At 56.2% G+C, this 16,338-nt stretch overlaps 1 protein-coding gene across 2 annotated transcripts in view; it reads left to right on the forward strand.

Annotated features, from left to right (window-relative positions):
- Positions 1-16,338, forward strand: part of acap1 (ArfGAP with coiled-coil, ankyrin repeat and PH domains 1) — an 82,064-nt gene that overhangs the window by 8,456 nt on the left and 57,270 nt on the right. The window lies entirely within an intron of this gene.

The following is a 16,338-nucleotide window of genomic DNA, read 5'->3' on the forward strand; positions in this document are numbered from 1 at the left end:
CTGGTGGTCACCAGGAGCCAGTGGGTGTGTAACAACGCTGCTGGCCCCTCCTGCTGTGCCCAGCGTGTCAGCAACGTTGTGAAGCAGAGGCCGCTGCTGGAGACCCCGAAATCTCTGCCGTAACCAATCAGGCTGAAGTGGTTCGGTAAATATTGCCATTCGCCCGCCTCGAGCAGAAGAGGCGCGTCACGAACTGTGACCCCAAAAGTCCAGGTGACTCACTTTTGCGCCTAAAGTAACTGGGATAGCAACTCTGTGGAGACCGAATCAACCTGCCTCCCCCTCCCCCCCCCTCAACCCTCCCGACCCTCCCACTTTTGGTCACCTGATATCCATCGTCACGCCTCCCCATAGCCAATCGAAACACGTTCAGATGCTCCTTGATTTCGATGGCCGTTAGACAAACCACATCGCCCCCCCCCCACCCAAACCCGAGCTCTTTCTGTAACTGGTAGTATGACTAGGGGTATTACGGTACCTTGGAAGTGAGATGCTATTGGTGCAGAGGACTCCCTGCCCATTGGCCCGGGTAAGTCATGTGCCTCTCAGCCGATTGGCTGAGGGGTAGGTAGCTCCGCCTACAAGGCGGGATATAAGAACCCGTGCTCCCCGGCAGTAGGCCTTTCTTCTGTACGTCTGCTGCCGGGCACACATCTTGTGCGTTAAAGCCTATCGTTTGGATCACATCTTCGTCTCGTGCCCATTGATGGTGCATCAGTAACCAACAAGCGAAAGGGCCCGAGGTGATGGAGCGAGAGTGCTTCTTTAGTGGCCCTCATGATTCCCCTCCCCCCCCCCCTCTTCTGGCGGGAGGTGAAACATTAAATTCTGGAGGCACCAGGATATTTCTGGGGAGCAGCCTGGGAGGCCCCAGATTCAGTCCCTGTTCCATGAGCATTGCTGAGACAGGAAGGCTCTCCCGGAGGAGGGGGGGGGGGGGGGGGGGGGGTGGAATCTCAGGCTTCCTGCCCCTGTTTCACCCGTTTAACCAGCCTCGCCAAATGGCAGCAGTGCGGGGAGGAGAGATGCGGCCTTGGTTTGTGATTCACAGTGCAGTCGAATAACTCTCTATTTGGTTGGCCCACGCCCAATGGCCACTTGGGGAGATGGGCAGTAAGTGTGCAGCGTGCCCCCCCCCCCCCGGGAGCACTGAATAGCTGGTGGAGGGGAGAGGAAGGGAAGCCATTAGAATCGGCAAACACTGAGATGGAGGGAGTTAGGCCTGTAAGCCTTTGGTCTTGCTTAAACTCTGCCGTGGAGGACTGCACGCCGATTGTACTCTGCGGTGACTCTGCACTCAACCGAGCGTGGCCGGGAGCTGCTGTGTTGACTTCATTTAGACCAGTGACAGGATGTTGCTCGCTACACGAAAATGCAGAAAAACCACAGGCGGCCTTTATGTACTTTGACAGAATCAGTGGGAGTCAGATCTTGGTTTCCACTAATGCAGGTGCTGTGAATGCGCTACTCTGTGAAACAGTTGTCCATTCCTTTTCCAGAATGATGGGGGCGGGGCGGCACGGTGGGTTAGCACTGCTGCCTCACAGCTCCAGGGTCCCGGGTTCGATTCCCGGCTTGGGCCACTGTCTGCGCGGAGTCTGCACGTTCTGCCCCCGTGTCTGCGTGGGTTTCCTCCGGATGCTCCGGTTCCCTCACACAGTCCCAAAGATGTGCAGGTTAGGGTGGATCGGCCGTGCTAAATTGTCCCGTAGTGTCCAAAATTTTGTCGGTCAGGTTAGGGCAGGGGTGGGCAAACTACGGCCCGCGGGCCGCATGCGGCCCGCCAAAGGTATTTCTGCGGCCCACCAAGTCATTAAAAAAAAAAAAAAAAAAAATTTTTTTAAAAAAACTTTTTTTTTAAAAAAAATTTTTTTTAAGGTTAATGCGGGGGGGCTGTTGGGTTACTTACTGGTATAGGGTGGATACGTTGACTTGAGTAGGGTGATCATTGCTCGGCACAACGTCGAGGGCCGAAGGGCCTGTTCTGTGCTGTTCTATGTTCTATATGAGGCGCCCAGAATCATAACCGGGTGAAGTAATTATTTTACTTAATATACTATGCGGCCCTTTGTGAATTGTGAATTTCTGAATGTGGCCCTTGCACGGAAAAGTTTGCCCACCCCTGGGTTAGGGGGATAGGCCAGGGAAGTGGGCCTTATCAGAGGGTCGGTGCAGACTCGATGGGCTGAATGGCCTCCTTCTGCACTGTAGGGATTCTATGGGTCAAGTTCTGCTCAGGCACTTGACAGGCCAACGCAGTACTGAGGGTGCTCTGCACTGTTACACGCGTCACCTTTTGAATGAAAAGTCCATGGTCCTGAGCCAATATTGATCCCGCGACCAAACCACATGGGAGGCCTTGTGGCACGGTGGGTAGCGTCCCTCTCTGAGCCGGAAGCTCCGGCTTCGAGTCCCGCCCCAGGACCCGGTGGGCAAGGAAGGTCCATAACGCGGTCAAACAGGCTGAGGACCAACCTGCAAACCGGCCAATGGCTGGTGGAGAGAGCGGAAGAGACACCTGGTCAGCCATGTTTGACGTGGAGTGGAGCCCCTCATGCTCGAAGCCCCCGATGACAGACCGGCCACCTGTTCTGCGAATTGCTCGCTATGGAAACAGACACAGGTCTGCCGAGTGAACCGTGAGGATCGGGAAGGGAATTGGGATTGGGATATCACGTTATCCTATTGGGCGCGATCGCACTGCCTCGCCATGCCCGACCTGGTGACGGGGCGAGGCCGTTAAATCCCGTGAGAGGCCTCTGGCCGGCTTTGCGATGCTCGGAGTGCCTCGCGAGATCAGGACCTTTCCCTCACTGGGGAGCATCCAGATTTGTATGTTAGAGTGAGCAGGTAGCCTCACTGAAATATATCAGCGTCATAGTCTCCCAAGACCGGAGCAAACCCCTGCGCCAGAGGAGGCCTCGCCATGGTGCGTATAGCGCCAGTCCACACAAACGTGGACGAGGCCTAGCAGTGCCTGGGGGCAGAGGCTATGGAGTCCTCCCAGGCCCCCCCTCCCCCCCCGATGGCTGGGCCCCAGGTGTCAGGTGATATCCTGGCACTGCCACCTGAGCATCTTGGCACTTCCAGCTGGCACCTTGGTACTGTCACCCAGGTACCCCGGCACGGTGGCACTGCCAAGGTGTCCGGGTGGCAGGTTGCCTGTACTGGGGTTGCCCCCCCCCCCCCACCCCATCGTTCCACAGGGTCACGGAAGGGACGATTCCCACAGGATGAAGTTAGGGCCTCATGGCTGGAGAAGGGCCCAGCCTCGCTTGTAGAGAGCGGGAGCTTACTGAGCGGGCAGTGATTCAGTGAGTTGCTTTGAGTTATTGGCAGTTTGCACCGTTTGCCGGGAGCAATCACAGGGGCCCGGAAACCCCTGGGCTGCGCCTGGGCCGGGATCAGGAAAAGGCCGCTCTGAAATGGGGTGGAACCAGAGGCCCAGCTCACCCTGGGGCCTCAGCTCCATGGGCACACACTGAGCCCAAAGCAGTGGATGACATTCACAGGCCCAGACACGATCAGAGTGATCTGAACACTGAGACTAAGACAGTCACAGTCAATTTAATTTCCTGTCGGCAAGGCTTGACGTGTGGTTTTCGTTTTCGAACGCTAATTTTGTCCTAATTACAATTGGCATTCATCACATCCTGCGAAGAGGTGTCAGAGTTTGTCATTGAGCGGAGGCCCGTCTCTCTCTCTCTCTCTCTAATTCTCCAAATCACTTTCATTGTTTTATTTTCTGTTGCCGATATTTTAGTGTCCGTGTTTTGAACACTATTTTGTCTTCGCCCTTGGAGACACAGAAAGCAATCCCGGGGATAGTAGAGAATAAAGAATGAGAAAGGAGGGGGTCCTTAAAACGATCAGGATGAACGCAGGATGGATAATGGGGAAGCAGTAGATGTAGTATACTCGGACCGTACCGGGACTAAAAGCCGTCAAGTCCCCTGGACCTGACGGCCTCCATCTTGAAGAGGTGGTGGCAGAGATAGTGGATGCCCTGGTTGCAATCTTCCAAAATTCCCTCAATTTCCCGGGAAGGTTCCAAGCGGAATGGGAAACCACAAATGTAACACCTCTCTATAGAAAAGAGGGCGGCCAAAGGCAAGGTACCATGGCTGAATTCCTCTGCCTTTCGCTGGCTACGGGTGTCTCTGGTCCCTCCGACGATGCGCCACTGCCCACAGGTTCCCCGCTGACGGTGGCGGGAGCCTTTGAGGACCGAGATGTCCGAGGGATGCGCGACTTTGGGACTCGCTGCCTCTGAAGGCGGTGGAGGCCGAGGGGGGTGGGTGGGAGGGGGGGGGGGTGACTGAATATATTTAAGGTGGGGGTAGACAGATTCCTTTTGGGCGGGGAAATCAAGTGCTATCGGGGGTTGAATGGGGAATGTGGAACTTGACACAAATGGATTAGCCATGGTCTTATTGAATGGTGGAACAGGTTCGAAGGGCCGAATGGCCTCCTGCATCTATTTCGTATGTTCTTATCACTGGACAATGGTGTTCGACAAATTTATTAGAATTCTTTGTGGATGAAAGAAGCAGGATGGACAAAGGGGAAGCAGTAGATGTAGTATACTCGGATTTCCCAACAGCATTCAGTAATTACCTCATTAAAGATGAGAGAGACAAGATGGGAGCTCAATGTGGTGGGGGTAATTTATTTGAATGTATAATGACGCAGAGAAGGCTGACTGTGAACATAAAATGTATTTATTTACCAGTATTTACAATCATAGAATCCCTACAGTGCAGAAGGAGGCCATTCAGCCCATCGAGTCTGCACCGACCATCTGAAAGAGCACCCTACCTAGGTCACTCCCCCATCCTATCCCACTAACCCCTCCTAACCGTTTGGACACTAATGGGGAATTTATCACGGCCAGTCCGCCTAACCTGCAGAACTTTGGACTGTGGGAGGAAACCGGAGCACCCGGAGGAAACCCTCGCAGACATGGGGGAGAACGTGTAAACTCGGCACAGACAGAGACCCAAGGCCGGAATTGAACCCGGGTCCCTGGCGGTGTGAGGCAGCAGTGCTAACTCACCGTGCTGACAATGGACTGCATAACGCAGCATCTCTCTCCCAGTACAATCTTAACTGGGAGGACGTATCTCAGCAGGCCCCGATCTCGGCCTCCTGTGAACCATTGCCCCCCTACCCGGGGAGCTCATACTCCACCAGTCACACGAGAAGAAGTTTCGCCGTGGTCCCTGTGTTGGCTGGATGTTACGAGAGTATGGTAGAGGGTGAGGAAACAGAGAGTAGGGACAATCCGGTCAGGTTGCAATGGAGTGGGCCGTATAGGATTATGCCGGACCTCACTATTTACAGCCGACATTAATGACTTGGATGAAGGAGCAGAGTGTACTGTGGACAGATGGTACAAAGTTTGGTTCGTAAGCAAATTATCAGGAGGCAAAACGGCTTCAAAGAGGTATCGATGAGTCAGGTGAATGGGCAATGATGGGGCCTAACCTGGGGGAATTTGAGGCTGTCCCATTTGCAGGCTTGAGGGGCCGAATGTCCCCTCCTGCTTCCATTTATTCTGATTTTATTTTTACCTCTGGTTTCAACATCACAAACACTCACATCATAGGATTAAAAAGGAGTTAGCTCCAACTACTCTGTCCCCATCAAACACTCCCAGGACAGGGACAGCACGGGGTTAGATACAGAGTAAAGCTCCCTCTACACTGTCCCCATCAAACACTCGCAGGACAGGTACAGCACGGGGTTAGATACAGAGTAAAGCTCCCTCTACACTGTCCCCATCAAACACTCCCAGGACAGGTACAGCACGGGGTTAGACACAGAGTAAAGGTCCCTCTACACTGTCCCCATCAAACATTCCCGGGACCGATACAGCACAGGGGTTAGATACAGAGTAACGCTCCCGCTACACTGTCCCCATCAAACACTCCCAGGACAGGTATAGCACGGGGTTAGATACAGAGTAAAGCTCCTTCTATACTGTCCCCATCAAACACTCCCAGGACAGGTACAGCACGGGGTTAGATACAGAGTAAAGCTCCCTCTACACTGTCCCCATCAAACACTCCCAGGACAGGTACAGCACGGGGTTAGATACAGAGTAAAGCTCCCTCTACACTGTCCCCATCAAACACTCCCAGGACAGGTACAGCACGGGGTTAGATACAGAGTAAAGCTTCCTCTGCACTGTCCCCATCAAACACTCCCAGGACGGGTACAGCACGGGGTTAGATACAGAGTAAAGCTCCCTCTACACTGTCTCCATCAAACACTCCCAGGACAGGTACAGCACGGGGTTAGATACAGAGTAAAGCTCGCTCTACACTGTCCCCATCAAACACTCCCAGGACAGGTACAGCACAGGGTTAGATACAGAGTAAAGCTCTCTCTACACTGTCCCCATCAAACACTCCCAGGACAGCTACAGCACGGGGTTAGATACAGAGTAAAGCTCCCTCTACACTGTCCCCATCAAACACTCCCAGGACAGGTACAGCACGGGGTTAGATACAGAGTAAAGCTCCCTGTACACTGTCCCCATCAAACACTCCCAGGGCAGGTACAGTACGGGGTTAGATACAGAGTAAAGCTCCCTCTACACTGTCCCCATCAAACACTCCCAGGACAGGTGCAGCACGGGGTTAGATACAGAGTAAAGCTCCCTCTACACTGTCCCCATCAAACACTCCCAGGGCAGGTACAGCACGGGGTTAGATACAGAGTAAAGCTCCCTCTACACTGTCCCCATCAAACACTCCCAGGACAGGTACAGCACGGGGTTAGATACAGAGTAAAGCTCCCTCTACACTGTCCCCATCAAACACTCCCAGGACAGGTACAGCACGGGGTTAGATACAGAGTAAAGCTTCCTCTGCACTGTCCCCATCAAACACTCCCAGGACGGGTACAGCACGGGGTTAGATACAGAGTAAAGCTCCCTCTACACTGTCTCCATCAAACACTCCCAGGACAGGTACAGCACGGGGTTAGATACAGAGTAAAGCTCGCTCTACACTGTCCCCATCAAACACTCCCAGGACAGGTACAGCACAGGGTTAGATACAGAGTAAAGCTCTCTCTACACTGTCCCCATCAAACACTCCCAGGACAGCCAGAGCACGGGGTTAGATACAGAGTAAAGCTCCCTCTACACTGTCCCCATCAAACACTCCCAGGACAGGTACAGCACGGGGTTAGATACAGAGTAAAGCTCCCTGTACACTGTCCCCATCAAACACTCCCAGGGCAGGTACAGTACGGGGTTAGATACAGAGTAAAGCTCCCTCTACACTGTCCCCATCAAACACTCCCAGGACAGGTGCAGCACGGGGTTAGATACAGAGTAAAGCTCCCTCTACACTGTCCCCATCAAACACTCCCAGGGCAGGTACAGCACGGGGTTAGATACAGAGTAAAGCTCCCTCTACACTGTCCCCATCAAACACTCCCAGGACAGGTACAGCACGGGGTTAGATACAGAGTAAAGCTCCCTCTACACTGTCCCCATCAAACACTCCCAGGACAGGTACAGCACGGGGTTAGTTACTGAAGGCCACGTGGCATTTGAAAGTCAGTGTGCCATGGGGCGGCGGGCACAGTAGATGCTGGGAGACCCCGTTCCCGGGATCTATCTGGTTTACTATGCCTTGCGAGATCTAATGCGGTCTGGTGAGATGTCGCAATCACTTTTTGGCAAATATGCATTTGAGAGCGAGACAGCTAATCTCACTCATTGAGCAGTTCCTTGAAGTCTCCGAGGTGTTGGTATCTAACACCTTCACCTCAGACACCTTGGGCCCATTCAGCGCCATTGTCTCCACTAACGGGGACCAGACAGATCGGCACTCGTGGGGGTCTCCCAGGGGTTCGGAGGCCCCCAGGCGCATGTCCTCTTGGCAGGGTGGTACTCTAGCACTGTTGGTGCCACCTGGACACCCTGCCAGTGCCACCCGGGTTCCAAGCTGGTACTGCCAATATGCCCAGTGGCACTGCCAGGGTGCCAGGCTGGCATTATTATACTGAGGGGGACTGGGCCCGGGGGGTGCCTTGTGCACCTGGGGTAGGGCGCGGGGGAGGGCTCCAGGGACCCCTTTATTGGTGAGTTGGCGCTTTGGCAGGTTCAAGGGTCGCGTCAGGGGTCGGGAGGTCAGGGACACCATTTAAAAATAGCATCCCGATCTCTGCCTGCACTGAGGAGTTCCGGCGAGCGGGAAACGGAACTAAAAGCGGCCGCGCTGAGGCCCCCTATCTCACCGGAGCCGTGTTAGATAGCGTTGCGTTCCTCGGTGCTGCGCGCGCCAGGAGACACGCGGCTAAACGCGCTCGCTACGGGACTCTGTCAGGCCGGGCCCAGAGTATTTCCCTCTTATGTGTGAAGCATGTTCCTCATCTTCAATCTCAGAAATGACCACAGTTCATATAATTTTTCAAAGTTCCCCTTCGAGATTGAGTAGTTTGGATTCCGCCCGTTAAAAGCAGAATTGAAAGGCAGTGGGAGGCCTTCCTCGTTCCCAGGGCCGAATCCGGCAGTTAGGCCGAGCTGCTAGGCCAGGTAGGCCTCACCTCCCCGAATGTGGTGCAACTCCAGCTCAAAGTAACCGTGTCAGAGCGCCGCCTCATTCGAAACCCAATACAGTCAGCCCTGCGTACGTTGTCGGGCCTTAACGCACAACATCGTGATGCATTGCTAGGCAACGGTTGTGACAACAGGAAACTAGCTATGCTAGCTTGATTGATGGTTGGGAACGATAAAAGCACATAGGAAGTGGTGGCGACCACAAGTCTTGGAACTCAAAAATCAGCCCAAGCAACAAATACTTTAATTCTCCTCGCTGTCCAAAAAGGGCCTGTAAATTCCAGCGATAAAGAGCCCCCTTTGCAAATGAATTTTGTCAGCATTGGACCACTTTCAGCTATTGAGTAATTGCCCCCCAGATTGTGATTGGGTCTGCCTTGGATGTCAGGTAAAAAATATGAGGGAGTTTCTGATTGGCTGGAAATCACCCTTTGACCTCTTGCACACCTCCGGCCTGGGAGGCCATCTTTGTTTATTTGCTGTTTTACAAATTTCCATCTGAAATGGGTGAAGTGGGCAGTAGGAGCGGCGGGATGGCACAGTCGGTTCGCGCCGCTGCCTCACCTCGCCAGGCCTCTTTGACAAGACCTTCCAAACCCGCGACCTTGACTGCATCGAGGAAGATAGGACAAGGAGGTGGCCATTCAGCCCCTCGAGCCTGATCCACCATTTTAACTAAATCGGGCCTAATAATTCTATCACAACGCCATGTCCTTGCCCTATCCCCGTATCCCTCAATGTCGTTGGCATCAAGCAATCTATCGACCTCTGCTTTGAACTTACTCAATGACTGCTTTTACACAGGCCTCTGGAATAGAGATGTCCTCAGTTTCAATGCGCTTTTGAGTGAATAAATCCCTCCCCAACAAAGCCCTAAATGACCTGCCCCTTATTCTGAGGCTGGGCTGCCGTTCTAATTGGAAATATAGGGTTGTTCTTTAGCAACATTATGGACCCACACACTGCACCAACTGCAGCAGTGCAAGGTGGCACAACACCACCTTGGCAATAAAGGCTGCCCTTTCCACCGATACCCATATCCCATGATCACATTTTTACAATCTCGCATTGATAAAGCTCCTGCACGTCCTCTGGACATCCCAAACCATTTTGCACACAATTAAGTGCTTTTTGAAAAGTTTTCATTGTCTTTTTCTAGGTGATAGACAAATGCAGATCTCTGTCGAGGGAGCTCGAACTGAACATAAATAATGTGGCAGGCAGAGCAGGTCAGAGGCTGGGTACCCATTGGCGAGGAATGCCCCTTCTGACCCTCCCACAGCCTGCCCACCATCTTCAAGGCAGCGGGCAGGAGGGTGATGGGAGACTCTCCACTTGCCTGGATGAGCGCAGCTCTAACAACACTCAAAAAGCTAAACACCATCCAGGACAAAGCAGCCCCGCTTGTTAGGCACGATCAACTACAGAGAAGAAAGCAGGGGTAGAAGAGAAGGAGGAGGCCATAGAGCACTTAGTCCCAATCCCGCCATATTCCCAGATCATGGCTCATCTTCAACCACAGTATCCCCGTATCCCTCACTGTCCCCGTATCCCTCACTGTCCCCGTATCCCCGTATCCCTCACTGTCCCCGTATCCCCGTATCCCTCACTGTCCCCGTATCCCCGTATCCCTCACTGTCCCCGTATCCCTCACTATCCCCGTATCCCTCACTGTCCCCGTATCCCTCACTGTCCCCGTATCCCCGTATCCCTCACTGTCCCCGTATCCCTCACTGTCCCCGTATCCCTCACTGTCCCCGTATCCCTCACTGTCCCCGTATCCCCGTATCCCTCACTGTCCCCGTATCCCCGTATCCCTCACTGTCTCCGTATCCCCGTATCCCTCACTGTCCCCGTATCCCTCACTGTCCCCGTATCCCCGTATCCCTCACTGTCCCCGTATCCCCGTATCCCTCACTGTCCCCGTATCCCCGTATCCCTCACTGTCCCCGTATCCCTCACTGTCCCCGTATCCCTCACTGTCCCCGTATCCCTCACTGTCTCCGTATCCCCGTATCCCTCACTGTCCCCGTATCCCCGTATCCCTCACTGTCCCCGTATCCCCGTATCCCTCACTGTCCCCGTATCCCTCACTGTCCCCGTATCCCCGTATCCCTCACTGTCCCCGTATCCCTCACTGTCCCCGTATCCCTCACTGTCCCCGTATCCCCGTATCCCTCACTGTCCCCGTATCCCTCACTGTCCCCGTATCCCTCACTGTCCCCGTATCCCTCACTGTCCCCGTATCCCCGTATCCCTCACTGTCCCCGTATCCCCGTATCCCTCACTGTCCCCGTATCCCCGTATCCCTCACTGTCCCCGTATCCCTCACTGTCCCCGTATCCCCGTATCCCTCACTGTCCCCGTATCCCCGTATCCCTCACTGTCCCCGTATCCCCGTATCCCTCACTGTCCCCGTATCCCCGTATCCCTCACTGTCCCCGTATCCCCGTATCCCTCACTGTCCCCGTATCCCCGTATCCCCCACTGTCCCCGTATCCCTCACTGTCCCCGTATCCCTCACTGTCCCCGTATCCCTCACTGTCCCCGTATCCCTCACTGTCCCCGTATCCCTGTATCCCTCACTGTCCCCGTATCCCCGTATCCCTCACTGTCCCCGTATCCCTCACTGTCCCCGTATCCCCGTATCCCTCACTGTCCCCGTATCCCCGTATCCCTCACTGTCCCCGTATCCCTCACTGTCCCCGTATCCCCGTATCCCTCACTGTCCCCGTATCCCCCACTGTCCCCGTATCCCTCACTGTCCCCGTATCCCTCACTGTCTCCGTATCCCTCACTGTCTCCGTATCCCCGTATCCCTCACTGTCCCCGTATCCCTCACTGTCCCCGTATCCCTCACTGTCCCCGTATCCCTCACTGTCTCCGTATCCCCGTATCCCTCACTGTCCCCGTATCCCTCACTGTCCCCGTATCCCTCACTGTCCCCGTATCCCTCACTGTCTCCGTATCCCTCACTGTCTCCGTATCCCCGTATCCCTCACTGTCCCCGTATCCCTCACTGTCCCCGTATCCCTCACTGTCCCCGTATCCCTCACTGTCTCCGTATCCCCGTATCCCTCACTGTCCCCGTATCCCCGTATCCCTCACTGTCCCCGTATCCCCGTATCCCTCACTGTCCCCGTATCCCTCACTGTTCCCGTATCCCCGTATCCCTCACTGTCCCCGTATCCCCGTATCCCTCACTGTCCCCGTATCCCCGTATCCCTCACTGTCCCCGTATCCCCGTATCCCTCACTGTCCCCGTATCCCTCACTGTCCCCGTATCCCCGTATCCCTCACTGTCTCCGTATCCCCGTATCCCTCACTGTTCCCGTATCCCCGTATCCCTCACTGTCCCCGTATCCCTCACTGTCCCCGTATCCCTCACTGTCCCCGTATCCCCGTATCCCTCACTGTCCCCGTATCCCCGTATCCCTCACTGTCCCCGTATCCCTCACTGCCCATATCCCTCACTGTCCCCGTATCCCTCACTGTCCCTGTATCCCCGTATCCCTCACTGTCCCCGTATCCCCGTATCCCTCACTGTCTCCGTATCCCCGTATCCCCGTATCCCCGTATCCCTCACTGTCCCCGTATCCCTCACTGTCCCCGTATCCCTCATTGTCCCCGTATCCCTCACTGTCCCCGTATCCCTCACTGTCCCCATATCCCCGTATCCCTCACTGTCCCCATATCCCCGTATCCCTCACTGTCCCCGTATCCCCGTATCCCTCACTGTCCCTATATCCCCGTATCCCTCACTGTCCCCGTATCCCTCACTGTCCCCGTATCCCTCACTGTCCCCGTATCCCTCACTGTCCCCGTATCCCTCACTGTCCCCGTATCCCCGTATCCCTCACTGTCCCCATATCCCCGTATCCCTCACTGTCCCCGTATCCCTCACTGTCCCCGTATCCCTCACTGTCCCCATATCCCCGTATCCCTCACTGTCCCCGTATCCCTCACTGTCCCCGTATCCCTCACTGTCCCCGTATCCCTCACTGTCCCCGTATCCCCGTATCCCTCACTGTCCCCGTATCCCTCACTGTCCCCGTATCCCCGTATCCCTCACTGTCCCCGTATCCCCGTATCCCTCACTGTCCCCGTATCCCCGTATCCCTCACTGTCCCCGTATCCCCGTATCCCTCACTGTCCCCGTATCCCCGTATCCCTCACTGTTCCCGTATCCCCGTATCCCTCACTGTCCCCGTATCCCTCACTGTCCCCGTATCCCTCACTGTCCCCGTATCCCCGTATCCCTCACTGTCCCCATATCCCCGTATCCCTCACTGTCCCCGTATCCCCCACTGTCCCCGTATCCCTCACTGTCCCCGTATCCCTCACTGTCCCCGTATCCCTCACTATCCCCGTATCCCTCACTGTCCCCGTATCCCTCACTTTCCCCGTATCCCTCACTGTCCCCGTATCCCTCACTGTCCCCGTATCCCTCACTGTCCCCGTATCCCTCACTGTCCCGGTATCCCTCACTGTCCCCGTATCCCTCACTATCCCCGTATCCCTCACTGTCCCCGTATCCCTCACTATCCCCGTATCCCTCACTGTCCCCGTATCCCTCACTGTCCCCGTATCCCTCACTGTCCCCGTATCCCTCACTGTCCCGGTATCCCTCACTGTCCCCGTATCCCTCACTGTCCCCGTATCCCTCACTGTCCCCGTATCCCTCACTGTCCCCGTATCCCCGTATCCCTCACTGTCCCCGTATCCCCGTATCCCTCACTGTCCCCGTATCCCCGTATCCCTCACTGTCCCCATATCCCCGTATCCCTCACTGTCCCCGTATCCCTCACTGTCCCCGTATCCCCGTATCCCTCACTGTCCCCGTATCCCTCACTGTCCCCGTATTCCTGTATCCCTCACTGTCCCCGTATCCCTCACTGTCCCCGTATCCCTCACTGTCCCCGTATCCCCGTATCCCTCACTGTCCCCGTATCCCCGTATCCCTCACTGTCCCCGTATCCCCGTATCCCTCACTGTCCCCGTATCCCTCACTGTCCCCGTATCCCCGTATCCCTCACTGTCCCCGTATCCCCGTATCCCTCACTGTCCCCGTATCCCCGTATCCCTCACTGTCCCCGTATCCCTCACTGTCCCCGTATCCCTCACTGTCCCCGTATCCCCGTATCCCTCACTGTCCCCGTATCCCTCACTGTCCCCGTATCCCTCACTGTCCCCGTATCCCTCACTGCCCCCGTATCCCTCACTGTCCCCGTATCCCTCACTGTCCCCGTATCCCCGTATCCCTCACTGTCCCCGTATCCCTTAATCCCTCACTGTCCCCGTATCCCCGTATCCCTCACTGTCCCCGTATCCCTCACTGTCCCCGTATCCCTCACTGTCCCCGTATCCCCGTATCCCTCACTGTCCCCGTATCCCTCACTGTCCCCGTATCCCTCACTGTCCCCGTATCCCCGTATCCCTCACTGTCCCCGTATCCCCGTATCCCTCACTGTCCCCGTATCCCTCACTGTCCCCGTATCCCCGTATCCCTCACTGTCCCCGTATCCCTCACTGTCCCCGTATCCCTCACTGTCCCCGTATCCCCGTATCCCTCACTGTCCCCGTATCCCCGTATCCCTCACTGTCCCCGTATCCCTCACTGTCCCCGTATCCCCGTATCCCTCACTGTCCCCGTATCCCTCACTGTCCCCGTATCCCCGTATCCCTCACTGTCCCCGTATCCCTCACTGTCCCCGTATCCCCGTATCCCTCACTGTCCCCGTATCCCCGTATCCCTCACTGTCCCCGTATCCCTCACTGTCCCCGTATCCCTCACTGTCCCCGTATCCCTCACTGTCCCCGTATCCCTCACTGTCCCCGTATCCCCGTATCCCTCACTGTCCCCGTATCCCCGTATCCCTCACTGTCCCTGTATCCCCGTATCCCTCACTGTCCCCGTATCCCCGTATCCCTCACTGTCCCCGTATCCCCGTATCCCTCACTGTCCCCGTATCCCTCACTGTCCCCGTATCCCCGTATCCCTCACTGTCTCCGTATCCCTCACTGTCCCCGTATCCCTCACTGTCCCCGTATCCCCGTATCCCTCACTGTCCCCGTATCCCCCACTGTCCCCGTATCCCTCTGTCCCCGTATCCCTGTATCCCTCACTGTCCCTGTATCACTCACTGTCCCCATATCCCCGTATCCCTCACTGTCCCCGTATCCCCGTATCCCTCACTGTCCCCGTATCCCCCACTGTCCCCGTATCCCCGTATCCCTCACTGTCCCCGTATCCCTCACTGTCCCCGTATCCCTCACTGTCCCCGTATCCCCGTATCCCTCACTGTCCCCGTATCCCCGTATCCCTCACTGTCCCCGTATCCCCGTATCCCTCACTGTCCCCGTATCCCCGTATCCCTCACTGTCCCCGTATCCCCGTATCCCTCACTGTCCCCGTATCCCTCACTGTCCCCGTATCCCTCACTGTCCCCGTATCCCCGTATCCCTCACTGTCCCCGTATCCCCGTATCCCTCACTGTCTCCGTATCCCCGTATCCCTCACTGTCCCCGTATCCCGTATCCCTCACTGTCCCCGTATCCCTCACTGTCCCCGTATCCCCGTATCCCTCACTGTCCCCATATCCCCGTATCCCTCACTGTCCCCGTATCCCTCACTGTCCCCGTATCCCCGTATCCCTCACTGTCCCCGTATCCCCGTATCCCTCACTGTCCCCGTATCCCTCACTGTCCCCGTATCCCCGTATCCCTCACTGTCCCCGTATCCCCGTATCCCTCACTGTCCCCGTATCCCCGTATCCCTCACTGTCCCCGTATCCCCGTATCCCTCACTGTCCCCGTATCCCTTACTGTCCCCGTATCCCCGTATCCCTCACTGTTCCCGTATCCCCGTATCCCTCACTGTCCCCGTATCCCTCACTGTCCCCGTATCCCTCACTGCCCCAGTATCCCCGTATCCCTCACTGTCCCCGTATCCCTCACTGTCCCTGTATCCCTCACTGTCCCCGTATCCCTCACTGTCCCCGTATCCCTCACTGTCCCCGTATCCCCGTATCCCCCACTGTCCCCGTATCCCTCACTGTCCCCGTATCCCTCACTGTCCCCGTATCCCCGTATCCCCCACTGTCCCCGTATCCCTCACTGTCCCCGTATCCCTCACTGTCCCCGTATCCCCGTATCCCTCACTGTCCCCGTATCCCTCACTGTCCCCGTATCCCTCACTGTCCCCGTATCCCTCACTGTCCCCGTATCCCTCACTGTCCCCGTATCCCCGTATCCCTCACTGTCCCTGTATCCCCGTATCCCTCACTGTCCCCGTATCCCTCACTGTCCCCGTATCCCTCACTGTCCCCGTATCCCTCACTGTCCCCGTATCCCTCACTGTCTCCGTATCCCCGTATCCCTCACTGTCCCCATATCCCCGTATCCCTCACTGTCCCCGTATCCCTCACTGTCCCCGTATCCCCGTATCCCTCACTGTCCCCGTATCCCCGTATCCCTCACTGTCCCCGTATCCCTCACTGTCTCCGTATCCCCGTATCCCTCACTGTCCCCGTATCCCCGTATCCCTCACTGTCCCCGTATCCCTCACTGTCCCCATATCCCCGTATCCCTCACTGTCCCCGTATCCCTCACTGTCTCCGTATCCCCGTATCCCTCACTGTCCCCGTATCCCCGTATCCCTCACTGTCCCCGTATCCCTCACTGTCCCCGTATCCCAGTATCCATCACTGTCCCCGTATCCCCATATCCCTCACTGTCCCCGTATCCCTCACTGTCCCCGT

The sequence above is a fragment of the Scyliorhinus canicula genome, chromosome 29 (genome assembly GCF_902713615.1).
Source record: "Scyliorhinus canicula chromosome 29, sScyCan1.1, whole genome shotgun sequence".
NCBI lineage: Eukaryota > Metazoa > Chordata > Chondrichthyes > Carcharhiniformes > Scyliorhinidae > Scyliorhinus > Scyliorhinus canicula.